We start from the raw sequence: 15,439 nt of genomic DNA, 5'->3' as shown, positions 1-15,439 counted from the left end.
ATAGAAAACACACACACACACACACACACACACACACACACACACACACACACACACACACAAACCTTTAGGCATTTTATTCAAACACCCAGAAAAGCGGTATCAGGGGCGGTAAGAAATCGAAAAGGAGTACATAACAGTTCGCTATTTACAACCTCCGTCGAGATGTAACTGAACTTTAGAGCTCAGTAACTGACATGGGGCGGAACAAAGAAGTAATCTATGTCAATATTGTTTTGTAGTTGAAGCTGTTTCTTGGTTAACGTGAGACAACAACTTACATAAAAGCATGTCTCATCACAATTGCTTCCTCTGGAATACACAGCAGGTATCAAGCCGAGTCCTTAATTTTCAAGAGGCACAAATGACATTTATCGAGTAGTTCGCCCCCTCTTGGATGACGTATTATATACTGATATATAAACCACTCATGCTCCGCATTATTAATTTTATATTTCGTTGTGATCAGCTTTTCGCGTTCTAGGCCATCTTTAGATAATCGAAGACAGCTTCTGTCTGTACGCAGATCCTTATTTCCAAAGATATGTGACCACTTTACGACCACACGTCCGAAAAACACACACTTCAATGCTTGAATTTTGTTTGAGTACAAAGCAAGGAATGTTCCAGAAAGTTTTCATCTAACTACGGCATGGTGGCCTGGAATATTTTAATATTTGTGACATCCCTGCCCCAGTGTTTACGTCAATCAGAGGTTTTGGGATTTATATTCATACTTCTAAGAGTAGAGTTTGAAACATTCAATATATCATAACGGATTATTTCTTGTTCTGCATCCATATAAAACTGAAGCATTGCAATAACTGTTTTGATTGACATAAACGTTGAAAAATTTAAGCACAAACTTCGCGTCCTTCTGTGATCCTAGGCTCCTGCTCAGTGAACACGTGAAAATTTGATTGGGGACTATTAATGTACCAAAGGTAGTACTACTTCCTCATATTATAAAGCTAAGCAACAAACATGTTTTGCTTTAGTTTACACGCGAGACGGGGACACACAAATGTGTCACAGTATATATGATGAATACTACATTTCCGTTGCGTTCAAACGCTTATGAATAATTACTTTTGGAACTTTTCTCACCATTACAGATGGGGGCACCCATCCGGGTCTAATAAGCATGGAAAAAGAATTCGTTACGAAGATGAGGATAATTCGCCCCAGTCAAAACAGTAAACCTCAGTATCCATTGCTACACAGGCGCCACAATGTGCGACTGAAGGAAGCTGATTTGTAACACTGTAGTGCAGACTGTGCAGTGTAATATGCTGCAAAGCAACAGTAACCCTCGCAAGTGGGGTCGTATCAGGTCGTCTTAAAGTTGCCCATGGTATCACTGCAACACGCACAGCAGGAGAGCACGCCGTGTCAGCCTGCAAAACAAAACATGCCCTTCTCCAGCTGCAGACGAATTTGAAAGTAACATTTCTTTATTAGAGAAAATGGGGCACAACGAAATACATCGAGGGGACTGACATCACCTGTAGTTAATTCTTTTTCGGATTAACGCTTATGGCCTGGGGGCAATCAACTACCAACTTTAAAAACAATTTTCATGTAATGAATGGTAAACCCTATAAACGTTCAAATAATTTTGCGACATCAATTGGTGGGTTACAACTACAGTTTTTTATTTTGTGCGCTGTGCTTCGGTGTCGTGGTTTCGTGTTACAGACCCCTTGCTACAGTTCGAACCAATGGAGACTTCATTTTACTGCTATTATAATTTATCGAAGAAGGCACCAACGTTTGTTTAAAAAACCGGACCAGTGCGAGTGAGGGTCGCGCCCTGTGAGTACCGTAGAAAATTAATTTAGACAATGTCTATAGTAGTTCATCTGCAGGTTCTGATAACAGTTGCATCTTTTGACTGAACTGACTTAGATGCTTAAATTTTTTACACCGCTCAGAGATGGTAGACCTTAGTGTTTGACACAAATTTCAACTCAATAAGTCTACCCTTTTTCTGAGATAATGGAGTCGTAGCGGATGGGCCCACGGACGGACAGCCACCAAAGTGAAGTGTCCTGTTTTTACCGGCTGAGGAACGGAAACCCAAAACATGATCAGTAAACGAGAAACTTTTGGTGCAAGACAACTTGTAAACAATGCACGATCGCTGAACATCCAAGCACATCTGAATGTTCCGCACTCCGCAGAAGTTCATCTAACCATGCGAGAAACACTTATGTTCAGGGTGATTACTACTGGTAACGATTGTTACAACCTGTATTCACGCCTCAATGTATGTTTACACTGCCACGAAAACTGTATATCGCCGAAGATATAGCCTGACAATCTTGTCAAGCAACATGGTGATCACTCGAATAGCAGCCACATGTACGACATCACCGGCCACTGATGCCTGGCAATATATTTCCGGGCCAGAAGATTTTACACGGGGCCACACTACTGCCACAAAATGAACGATCGGGAGCTGGTGGAACTGAGTTCGGCTCTCCTGCTTTTATAACACACAAAGAACAGCGCTGCGAAGAGCAACAACAGCGCTGCGAAGAGCAACAACAGCGCTGCGAAGAGCAACAACAGCGCTGCGAAGAGCAACAACAGCGCTGCGAAGAGCAAGAACAGCACTGTGAAGAGCAAGAACAGCACTGCGAAGAACAAAACAAAGAACAAGAGAAAACGAAACTGTGTCCCTTTTTTGAAATACCGGAACACAAAATATGCCAGAAAATTTAACTCGTGGTCTAATGCAGGTTACATACGTCTTCCAAACTTTTGCCAGAATGTCGAAATACAATTCACAATATCTTGTGCAAAGAAATGGTCCAGTAATTGCCGAAAAAGATATAAATACAGAGGAGTCCAGAAAAATGTACACCCTCTTTGATAGTTAATATTTCTGGAACAAAATGACATGTCGTTGCAAAATAGTCCATTGTTTTTTCAGCAGATGTCAGTGCAGCTATAGATGAAGTAAGACAGTCGTTTGCGCAAAGCAAGGCCGTACTGAAGTGGTAATGGAATTTCGAAAACATGGAGGTACAACGGCAGCGGCGTAATGTGTACGGAACTCAGCCACCAAAACATGCAACAATTTATCGCATTCGGGATATATTTGAAGCCGATGGTACTGTTCAGCACGTTCATGAGGAAAGGTCTCGCCGACAAAAAAAAAAAAGTACTGCTTCCGCCGCTGCTGTGTTCTAACATTTTATTACGTCACTTCAAAAATGTTTGAAGCAGGGTGCACATGAAAGTGAGGTAAGCCCATCACGCGTACGACGAATTCTGAAGGCTGCAAAGTGGAAAGCATACATTCCACGCTATGAAAGTAGACGACCTGGATTGAAGGATGGAGCACGGCGAGTGGTTTGAAGGGAAGCTTCGTGAGGAAGAATGGTTTGCAGGGCTAGTTATCTGGTCTGAGGTGGCGCAATTTAAACTGAACGGTACTGTAAACCGCTAAAGTTGCATGTACTGGGCACCTGAAAATCCTTAAGTTCATGTGGACAAACATGGTGTTAATATGTGGTGTGATCTGTCATTGCGAGGTTTAATTGGACTAGTCTTCTTTGAACATACCGTAACTGGTGAGGTGTCTCTTCATATGTTGCAAAACATACATTTTACCTCCATCGGAGAGGTGTTTGGAAATGAAAGATTTTTCCTACAACAAGATGGCGCTCCGCCTCCTTACCACAGAGATGACAGAGCCTACTTGGATGAAAATCTACCTGGACGATGGTTAAGTCGAAGAGAAGCTGTTGAGTACCGACCACGGTCTACAGATCTTACAACTCTTGGCTTCTACCCATGTGGGACCTTGAAAAATGAAATTGGCTTCTACATTTTTCTGGACCCCTCTATATGAGTGTGTACCTACAGCAAGGTTGGCGATCACTCTCCTGTTTGCAGCTACTGGTGATTCGCACAGAAGTTTAATGTATCTCTTTAAAGTGCGCTATTCGTCAATAAGCTTCTAAGTACTAAAAGCATGCAACGTTTCGGCAGAAGGAATGAAGGGTTTCTTTAAGTAAGTTCGAAATAACAATTTAATATTTATTTATATTTTATTTTTGTTCACCACTGTTTGCACTGTCAATTCCTGCTTTAAGAATGTATCGAGACAGTATTGGATTCGTGGCATCAAATACAATTATGCAAACCATATAGATGAAAAGCCAGCTGCGCCTCCTTCTTCCAAAACAATTTGGAACAATCTGCAGGACACTGCAGATTTACACATGCTTGTGGAACGTGCTCGGATCGTTTAACAACGGAGCTTGGGTTCGGGAAGCCAGATAGTTACACTGGAGTGCCATTAATGAAGTGTAGTTTTTATCTGCAAAAAATAATTGTTGCATCGTTCTTTAGACAACGGTACTGCGTAGTGCGTGACTGCCGAGTATCGATCATTAGAGAGTTTCACAACCTGCTGCTTTTTCTTTGCTTATAACATATTCTCAGATTCGGAAACGAGATTTTGGTTCGACGAAAATCGGCTTTTTATAATTCAAACCGAAATTAGTTCTAGGGGCATTGCTGCTCCAGCAACGCTGAAGACTGAAGCAGACCCGACGCAAAGTACGGTGATTGTGTTCAACAGCGCTATTTGAGAAACGATCTCTCTTATTAACAATAAGTAAAATTCCAGGATAAGGCTGTGTTATGGAATATATATTTGTAAAAATATGAACTGTAAAGAAATGGGATACTTCAGGAGTTGGGTCACTATTAATCCAGAATTTTAAAAGTTCCAAAAACATTAATTCAGCATCTTGGCTAAAAACTGCTATTCTCGGGTAACAGCATTAAGGCAAGCGCTGTCATATTAACAGCTATAATTAGTGGGGTGCGGGTAGGGAGAGAATGACAAGAAATGAATAAAAATTTTTGCCGAGCGGTTCTATGCGCTACAGCCTGGAAACGCGCGACCCCTACGGTCGCAGTTAGAATCCTTCCTCGGGCATGGATGTGTGTGATGTCCTTAGGTTGGTTAGGTTTAAGTAGTTCTAAGTTCTTGGGGACTGATGACTTCAGAATTTAAGTCCCACAGTGCTCAGAGCCATTTGAACCATTTTTTTTAATAAAAATTTGTTGTGCCATTTTAAAAGTAAATGAACGAATAAAGCAGGTCCTTATTATACGATATCATTAGGTGTATGACATGGCTGAAGGATTTCAGTGAGTTATTAGGCATGGAGGGAGTGGTTTTTTTTTTTTTGTACGACTTCTATAAACTACCGCATGAAACTAATAAAACTCAACTTTTCGACATCACATAAACTCTTGAGTCTGTCAAGCCACGGAAGGGAGTGTTACAGTTACTTTTATGGTTTAATTTGAATTGCTGGCACCTGCAGAGTATAACATTAGTGACAATGAGGCGAACTATCTGTGAGAATTTCTACACATCATGTAAGGGTGGCTCTACGTATTTTGGCACCTAGACTATTACTGTTTTTTTGCTCATCCCTACTCCCAATACTCATGTATATTCGTCTGCTCCCCTCCTCCATCCATCCAAAAACTAAATAAAACGCTACTCTATTTGTAATAACATTTCCTTAATATCATATAACAATTGTAATGACCCATCATTTGGTTTGGTAACCATATTGAAGTACAACGGCTGCTTTTTCATGAACGTTATTTCGTCTCTATGCCACCAAACACCATTTTCGTAACGAGACGTGAATTTTGTCTAAAGCAATCTGAAGATAATTTAAGGTTCTTTTAAGGGCTGTATCCCATGCGACATGGCATGCAGTGGATTGTTAATCAGCCTGAAAAAAAAAATCCAGTTTTCTGTTGGATTTGAATCCGTCAGCTTCGGCGCAAGAGTTCGACGCCCTAACCACTCATTCACCATTACAGGAACTGAAAGGATTGAAAATTCTAAGTTGAATTAGAAGGAACAACAAAATCACTTTTAACATGCATACAACACTTCACATATACATGGAATTTGCACGTTTCCTAGATTTGTTAGCAATGCCCTAGGTGGTTGACGTCTGGGAGTAATGCTTTTACATTCAGCTGGACAGGAGGAAAAAATCACAAATAACATCAACGAATTAAAAACAATTTATGAAGTGTTTTTAGATTTCCGCCCAGAATTAAACCGATCCCCCTCCAGCTTTCGGCATCCTTGGCGATTGCGTAGCACGTCTATACAGTGCGTATATTCCTTACTCTATTCCATGTTCACCTATCAAGAAATGAGACATGGGTCAGATCGAAAGATACCCTGACCGTGTTCAGCTGCTCCGCAACCTACCGGTTCGACCTTTTCTAACATTACCGACACGAACAACACATATGTAGTGACTACGCAGATTACGTAAGAACTGCATCACACGGACATCCGTCAGTGTTACCTTTGTCATTGTCAACAACTTTGATTTACACAGAGTACTTATTTCAACCATGACGTAGATACTATGCCAACCTCTACTTAATAATAATTATTACCATTATTTAGTGCAAGGTACAGTATGAATTACAGACGCATGCGACAAACCATATTAACAAAAATTATATTGTGTAACAACCTTCGCATCTTTTAAATATCTTCTACAAATCTGCGAATATAAACTGTACTTTTCTGTTATTTAGTGGCTTAGGACACAGTTCAAATTTTTCCACTGCACACACACACACACACACACACACACACACACACACACACACACACAATCTGCACACACACACACAATCACACACACACACACACACACACACACACACACACACACAAAAGAGCGCGCGCGCCGATTAGTTCCTCATATTTTTTCATTTGTTTTTCACGTTATGGCGTTCTTCGCAAACGGCAGTTGCTATAAATCATATTACAGTGCAGTTCACACAGAGAAATGTAATGATAACGAAAACCAAAATTGTTTGCAGGCTTCATTGTTTCAGACTGGCTGACAATGAGTTTTGGAACGAAGCGAATTAAGTTTATATTCCCACCGTGCTGTTGTTTCTACCCTCGCGAATGACAGAAAGTGCCTTTATCATTTACAATAACAGTACTTTGTCGGGTAAGAGGCAACTGGCATTTTCGCTCAAATGATATAGCGTCGAATAAAGTCAGCAGTTGTTAATACTCGTTTTAAGTTCATGAAATGAGTGTCGCTCGTTAATGTTTCCTAGAACGGTACAGCATTTCGCGGACAAATGAGTTTATACTGGCGCTAAACGACTACTAGTATCAGAAAGCAAACACTGGGGTTGGGAACGTCCGTCGACAAATCGAGCCACGCCTAGCGTTTTGACACACAACGCGCAACCTGTGAAGTAACCGGGAGCAGAAAACAAAGCGCGCTGTAAGTTGCGTGGGAGGGGAGGGGGGACTCGACCCGGCATCATGCAGCCATGCTGTTCTGTTTGTTACACTATGTTTCAGCTTTGCCCCCTCCCAAAATAACTTGTGCTGGCGCTTGCTTACATCTAAAGATAACTTGGGTGAGCAAGCGTTGTGCTGCTTGCCAAAGTCTCTCAAGCGCTGTTACACGAAAAGGCAAAGCTTTCTAAAGATCATTTGACGATCTAAAACAGTAATAGCAAAGCAATACTGACAAATCTAATTTTATAGTCTTTAGCAATTCTAGTCGAGAGTCCTTAAGTTGCTTTGATCCTGATAAAAGGTAAACGCATAAATTGCTCAACGGGTTCTGAAAGCGTCAAAGAATCAAGAATATCCGTCTAATTGCTGTACGCACGTACTAGTATTTGTTACCGTATGGTGACAGATTTCAAAAGATTAATATTTTTGGGTAAAGATGAAGACTGACTTAAGATTACGAAAGGTTGAATGAGAGGAAAATTCCGCTTAATAATAAAAAAGGAAAAATACAATTACACTGAGGTATTCGCTATCAAAAATAATAGATTTCGAAATGTCAACAAAACACATGATTTACATAAGCCATGTACAGTAGCTCACTTATGTCAAAAATTGGAGGAAAATGCACACAAGGTAACAGAATGTACGAAAACAAGCTAGTCAACACTTCGATCACATCTCAGATCATTACATTCTTTTCAAAGCCCTCAATGATAGCTTAGCATTATCAAAAACACGGTTCCAAACAATTCTATGGACGTAAATAAACAAACAACGAAGATGAACACAATACTGCATGTTATGTCACTGAAAATATACTCCGTTTACAACTAAAAAACTTTCACGAATCAAAGAAAAACATTTTTCATAATTTTAGTAGTAATTACTATTGTTTCAGCGAACGGCAATTTACGCATAAATGAAAACAAAGCGATCGCTGCATACTAAACGTGTATTCTAAGTATCAATATATTATATGATGTAAATGATACTTGCTTGTTTATTCGTTGGCTGAATCCAGCTGGTTTACATACACTTAGCTCGTTCCTGACACATATCATAATTCGTAAGAAAAATTAATTAACCTTGTTGAACGTTACGAGGCTCAGTACAACACCACGGTAACATGTATACTGACTACATCACATAAATACATTATAAAACGCCTGCGACGACGATCGGTGATAGAGCGCGTTTTCTTGCATCAGCAGCCGAACTGCTAGAAATTTTCTTCCTTACGTTTCTCACTTCTCTCCTATTAACCACACTTAACACTGCTTACAGTACGATCAATACACACCAAAACAGCACACGATATTTTGAGTAAGTCATCTAGTTACACCACAAATGTGCGTTTTGCCGCGGCGCACCGTACACACTATCTCACCGTCGCCGGAAGTTTGTAGTGGCAAACATGACAAGTATGTAAAGTATTGGAGGAATCGCGATCACATTGCTAGCATTCTGGCTCGTATTTCTACATATACACTGCATGTACTGTATTAAAACGATGTAAACGTATAAATTACTTACCAGAGGGAAAGTTCCACACCTCCTCGGCGAGTTTGCTTGAAATTAGGACGGTATTTGGTCCGTAAATATGAAGAGTAAGTCTGATTTTGGTATGCCAAGAATGGCACAAAGAATCCAGACAACGCACAGGACTAGTGCGCAGCCAGTCTGCGCATATGGTGTCACAGGCGGCTTGTTGGAGAATCTGTAGTTTGATCCAACGCTTGCTCGCCCTCGCTCCCCACCACTTTGTGACGTAGCATTACGTCAGAGACAAAGGTGAAACGTTTGCTTTACGTATTGGTAGCCACTTCATTGCACCGACAAGCTGCAGTAGCGCACGGGAAGAAACGCTGTGAAACTTCATAGCGTAACTGTTACCTCCTGAGCTCATATTTTAGAAATAGTGCCTATAATAATTCACACACATGACTAAACGAGAATCGCACACAATTTGCCTTTCTTTTAAATATCGTCTGATGACTTGTCGCAGTTCGTCAGTTTGTATTTCGTTTCACACCGCATAGCACTTTTACGATGTAACAAAAGTGTTAAAAACCATTGCCGTATTAGCAGACACATTGTGCGTTTCATTTTAAGTACGAGATTGACCCTAGGACACCAATGGAGGAAGATTTTACATCGAAAGTTTACTACCCCACATTTTATTCATAGGAACTCTTAATTTGTAGCTTACGCATTAGTTAATTATATTTATTAGATCTCCAGTGGTATGTTACATATAAAATGAAGTACAAAATGTCCTGTTTTGTACCACACTGCAATCTTAAATTTTACGAGGGTTTATCAATCTAGAGTTAAGAATATATTCAGCGAAACAAACATTAAAAAAAAAAAAAAAAAAAAAAAAAAAAAAAAAAAAAAGGCAATTTGAACCTTCTCATTTCATATATATGTTTGTCTAAATGCAGTGACTTGAGTAGATCTGAGATCTAACAGAAGACTTACTTCCGCTTCGTACAATATTTTATTTGCCGAAATTCTCTGTCAACTGTGAAGTATTTCCATTACAAAAAAAAAGTCCTTAAAAAATAAATGTTCTGTGAGAGTGGCGAAGGAAATCAGCCGTGTCCTTTACAAAGAAACTAGCCAGGCATTTATCTTAACGGATTTAAGGACACAATGGAAACCCTAATCTTTGTCTAATCAGAGCACGAAACAAAAATTTCGAGAATCCTGCCACTTACAGCATTAGACGTCTTAATCCCCTCCTCTTATGTGTCACATGCAAATTATTGCCAGGACCCTAATTTCCAGCTTATCATGATCAGTCGCGTAAACTTTATTCTTACTACTACTTTTTTGTACATAAAATTAACTAAAGCACATAATGAAATTCACGAGTTCCTAAAAATTATCTGCAAATTGCATTTGCATTCAAATCAGTAACCCTCATGCACACATCATAGCGAAAAAAAAGGATAATGAACAGAAGCCATGCAGAACAATGTAATTCAATTCACGTGGTTATATGCCATGGCATACATAAATATCTCGAGAGTACATGGAGTCCATCAGTGTCCATATTTGTCGTTGCAGAATTTGTGTTGTAGCTTGATTCCCAGTGAAGTGTTACACACTTTCTATTGAATTGCGGTCTTCAACATATTCTATCATCAAAATTGCATTTGTTGTATTGTTATTTCTTCGCATGCTCCACCTTAATATCGCTCTAGTCTCTCGATGGAACGCAGTAACTCTTAAGGATAAAGCAGTTACAAAGTTACCGTATAGCTTCACAGTAGATTCATTCTTTTGTTTTGGAAAGTACATCACATACGGAGGAGTAAGTTACACTGTAGTGATGCATCTTCAGTCTCTTTTTTTCTGAGAAAGTCTGCCTTACATTTTTGAATCTATATATCGCTTTACCCTTTCCTAGTAAAACGGTGAGTTATAGTACCAGACAAATCATGTTCGAGGCAGAAACTGATCTCTCATTCCTCTGAATACTGCGTATCATTATGTGTTACAATATTATTTACTACGCTGTAACAGCTGGTCTTTATATCAGTTGTTAACGCTTTGTTACTAATATTATTCCATATATTTTCCCAATATTTAGGCGCATTCCTTACCTTCATTCTGTTTTTCCTCCATCTCCTTTTTGTTATTTCACGACAAAATACTCTTTAGCTACTCTTTTCATGTAGCTAATTTTAACCAGGCAAGTTCTTAGATGTTTCAACTTTAAATTTATTGAAGATATACTTACTCTTATAAATCTCTTGTTTCTGCTATTTAAAATAATAATACTGTCATACTTCCTGAATGGTCTTGGATATTTGCTCGAGTCTTCTTGAAGACATCTGTAGCTTTGCGTTGAATGTCTATTAGCCTCTCACAAGAAGAGCTGACCAACTTCTTTTGCGATATTAAATGCAATTCTCAACGGTATGGGCAAACATCTTCCAAGGTACAGTGTTTCTAAAGGGATAACACAAATTATAAAGCTGAACTTACGGTACAGATTTCTGTTTCTGTTCTCTTTCGTTACGCCTCTGCCTTGTTTTGGGCATATCTAAGATTTACTGCAGCCATTTCCGGTGGCCATTCATAAATCCTTTCTCCTTGTGATTTATGTTGGCCTACAGACTATGTTCATTCTATAGTCTTACTTTCTGAAACATTCAAATTAAGAAATAGAGCAATGACTCAATCGCACACATACAGTGACATGGATGATTAGTGACCTTGAAGAATTCCCCTAGGAATTTCGATACCTCGTATCTAGTGTCCACTGACGATTTTTCGAGGTTTGATCTCTATTAGCATACTTTTTTGAAATTTGAGGAATCGCTCACCACACCCTAGTTTTCCATTGCTTCAACAATGTAATAATTGTCATTGACTCGACAAGTGCCTTAACCCATAGAACGACGCATCTTTAACTTTGGACGCTTCGAAAATGGAAGCGAATCAGTTTGCTGACAATGGTTTTGAGGATAATTCGCCAGTACAGAGCTGTTTGGTTACTTTCTGCAACACCTTTCACTACCGTGGTCAAATGGGTTTCCATCTCTTGCGCAACGCTTCTATAATCAGAGTTCCACAAATTTAGAGGTTGCATTTAATTCACATTCTTTGTTCCTCTTTGTTCAGGCATTAGCAATACTATTTTAGAAGTTTTGTTGGATAGTTGTGCCAGAAGAACGAACCGAACATGGATTTCCTACTTCCATCGGCGGTCAGGTTAATCTTCCGACTAGCCTTTCATGCCAAATTGAGAGGCTCACATTCTTTTGGGCCTGGAATAAATTTTCACGTGCTTCTTTCGACGCGGTAAGTGGTGTCATTCACGGAATTCAAATTTCTAACTTTATCCAAATTTATTTTTAAATAAATCACTTCTGTGAAATACTAATATCGGTAATCTACTCCAGAACTGAACGACTGGTAGACACGCACGTATGGGAAGATCAGTTTGGGTTTCGGAGAAATGTGGGAACACATGAGGCCATACTAACCCTAAAGCTTACCTTAGAAAATGGCCCGATGCACAATAAACTGACATTTATAACATTTGTAACGATGCAAGAAGCTACTGGCTATGTGGATTGGAATAAATTCTAAAAGTAGAAGGTATTAAGTAATGGCAACGAAAGATTATCGACAGCTTTTATAGAAACTAGATAGCATTAAGAGTCGAAGACATGAAAGGGGGGCAGTAATTGATAAGAATTACACTGTTGCAGCTTATCCCCTTTGTTATTAATATAAGAGGTAGAGAACACCAAAACAAAAATATTTCGATGATGAACTTAAGGTCCCTGAAATCAGCTTTTAATGTTAGGAAACGTTTTGTTAGTGGTGCTGACGTTAAGCTGTTGTTTCGGTGTCACTGACTGGTAATGTGTACTGAGATTAGCAATTGCTCTGTGTACAGATTGTTAGCTCTCGGGTCTGCTTGGTAGCACACCGATTCATAGGCAAGCGTCAACAGCGATTCGGTGTTAAGGTGTGGGCCGGTATTCTTGGTGACAGGTTGACTGGATCGTACTTTCTTCCATTCCGCGTCTGCAGACAGAGAGATCGCATCTTCATGGAACGTATGTTGCCAGAACTGCTGGAGGATGTACCTCAATGTCAGACAAAGGATGCACTTCCAGCTCACTTCAGCCGCGCTGTGAGGAATCGGTGGATCGGCCGAGGTGTCCCTGTGGCCTGGCCTCTCAGGTCACCTCACCTCACGAGTCTGGATTTCTTTCTCTGGGGACACATGAAGCACCTGGTGAATCAAACCACTATGTCGTCTCTAATTCTGCCGTTGCTGCTGGTACCATCGAACGGACACGGCAATCAATGGTCCGACGATGTAGTGCGTGCATACGAACCAATGTCGCGCGTTCGAGCAGGCCCTATGACTTCCACTGCTGAAGTTAGCAGTCTAGACTAATTTCTGTTTAAATTGTTCCTAATAATATAAATTACTGTCAGCGATCATATGTTCAATAACTAAATATGTGCGTTTTGATGTTCTCTTCCTTCTGCATTATACTGAACGAGCAGTTTCGGAACACCCTGTAAAGAGCTAGCAATAAAGTAGATCGAGGACTAATTCACAAAGGAAATTAGAAAACTTAAAATTCGTCGATGACATTGTAACACTGTTGTCGGAATAGATGTATCTTTGAGAGAGATCGTAAGATGAATATCGACAAAGGTATAACAAGCGCAACGCTGTGTAGCCGAAGCAGGGGTACATTTGCGAATGTCATAACACAATAATAGTAAACAAAACATACTACTAAACTTTTCAAGATATGTTTTGTTGGCAGTAAACAAAATTAGCATTTTTTACACTAATTAGCACGGTAAAATAACTGTACAAGCAGTAAACAATTTAAAATTTCAACCTGTAGCGCAATAAAATACAAGGGTCACTCCAAAAGAAATGCACACTATTTTTTTAAAATCCATCTTTTATTCTACATGTTTGAAAGATTTACAGTGTGTAGATACATCCTTTAGGAACAATATTTTCATTTCACCAAATAATTTAAATCACTCTCAACTGCCTTACGCTATCTTGGAACCAGCGCCTGTATATCCGTACGGTAAAATTCTGGACCAACCTGTTGGAGCCACTGTTTGGCAGTGTGCACAAGGGAGTCGTCATCTTCAAACCTTGTTCCACGAAGAGAGTCTTTCAGTTTTCCAAAGAGATGATAGTCACATGGAGCCAGGCCAGGACTGTAAGGAAAGTGTTTCAGTGTTGTTCATCTGAGTTTTGTGATCGCTTCCATGGTTTTTTGACTGACATGTGGCCGTGCATTGTCGTGCAACAGCAAAACATCCTGCTTTTGCCGATGTGGTCGAACACGACTCGGTCGAGCTTGAAGTTTCTTCAGTGTCGCCACATATGCATCAGAATTTATTGTGGTTTCACTTGGCATGATATCCACAAGCAAGTGTCCTTCGGAATCGAAAAACACCGTAGTCATAACTTTTGCAGCAGAAGGTGTGGTTTTGAATTTGTCTTGAGTGAATTTGCATGATGCCACTCCATTGATTGCCTCTTCGTCTCTGGCATGGAGCCATGGAGCCATGTTTCATCACCTGTCACAATTCTTCCAAGAAATTCATCTCCACCATTCCCGTACTGTTCCAAAAGTTCGCTGCATACCGTTTTTCTTGTTTCTTTGTGAGCCACTGTCAACATCCTGGGAACCAACCTGGCACAAACCTTTTTTAACGCCAGCACTTTCAGTATTCTGCAAACACTTCCTTCCCCTATCCCAACGTAGCGTGACAATTCATCATTGTAATGCGTCTGTCAGCAGTCAATAATTCGTTAACTCTCTGCACATTGTCTGGAGCGTGTCCAAGAACGAGGCCTGCCGCTGCGAGGACAATCCTCAACATTGCCGTGCCCGCTTTCATCACGTAACCTGCTTGCCCACCGACTAACTGTACTGCGATCGACAGCAGCATCTCCATACACATTTTTCAACCTCTTGTGGATGTTTCCCCACTGTCTCGTTTTCACAACACAGGAATTCTATGACAGCACATTGCTTCTGACAAACGTAAAGTGTAGCAACCATCTTGAAGACATGCTGTGACGGCGCCACTCATGGGAACAGGTTGAACTAAGTTTGAAAACAAGAGGGAAGGATGTATCTACACACTGTAAAACTTTCACACATGCAGAATGAAAACTGTATTTTTACAAAAATAGTGTATTTCTTTTGGAGTGACCCTCGTACGTAGAAGTTTTGAATGCTAATAAAAGGCCTATTCATCATATTTCCCGAGTTGCAACTTATGCACACAAAGAGTAATGTGTTTCTTGTGGCACAACCGACGTGAGCCCAACTTCAAGGCACTAGCCCATTATTGATTTCCTTTGGATCGGTTGTATCGTTTAAAGCAAAAATACAAAGGCAATTTTCATCCTCCTCCTCGTCACACACTTTCAATGGGACGTTGGTTGAGACGGGAGTGCTTGCTAACAGTCTAGTTTGCGAGAGGAGTTTCGAGAGGAAGGAGGAGATACATGGTGACAGCCGACATAAAGGGAAGCGAAAATTATGCGGACGTGAAGAGGATGGCAGAAGGCAG

General features: G+C 40.2%; 1 protein-coding gene across 2 annotated transcripts in view; it reads right to left on the bottom strand.

Annotated features, from left to right (window-relative positions):
• LOC124621768 (transcriptional enhancer factor TEF-1) overlaps positions 1-9,005 on the bottom strand; it is an 803,182-nt gene extending 794,177 nt beyond the window's left edge. Inside the window, exon 1 of one of the 2 annotated variants that reach the window (XM_047147194.1) lies at positions 8,876-9,005. The gene's annotated coding sequence lies outside the window, so the exon portion shown is untranslated. Of the gene's footprint in view, positions 1-8,338; positions 8,719-8,875 lie in introns of those variants that run through there. The other variant, XM_047147197.1, reaches the window with a different exon arrangement.
• Positions 9,006-15,439: the final 6,434 nt, after the last annotated feature.

This window comes from Schistocerca americana, chromosome 7 (genome assembly GCF_021461395.2).
Source record: "Schistocerca americana isolate TAMUIC-IGC-003095 chromosome 7, iqSchAmer2.1, whole genome shotgun sequence".
Classification (NCBI taxonomy): Eukaryota; Metazoa; Arthropoda; class Insecta; order Orthoptera; family Acrididae; genus Schistocerca; species Schistocerca americana.
The sequence above is the reverse complement of the archived record's forward strand: the minus strand, read 5'-3'. Positions and strand labels throughout refer to the sequence as shown.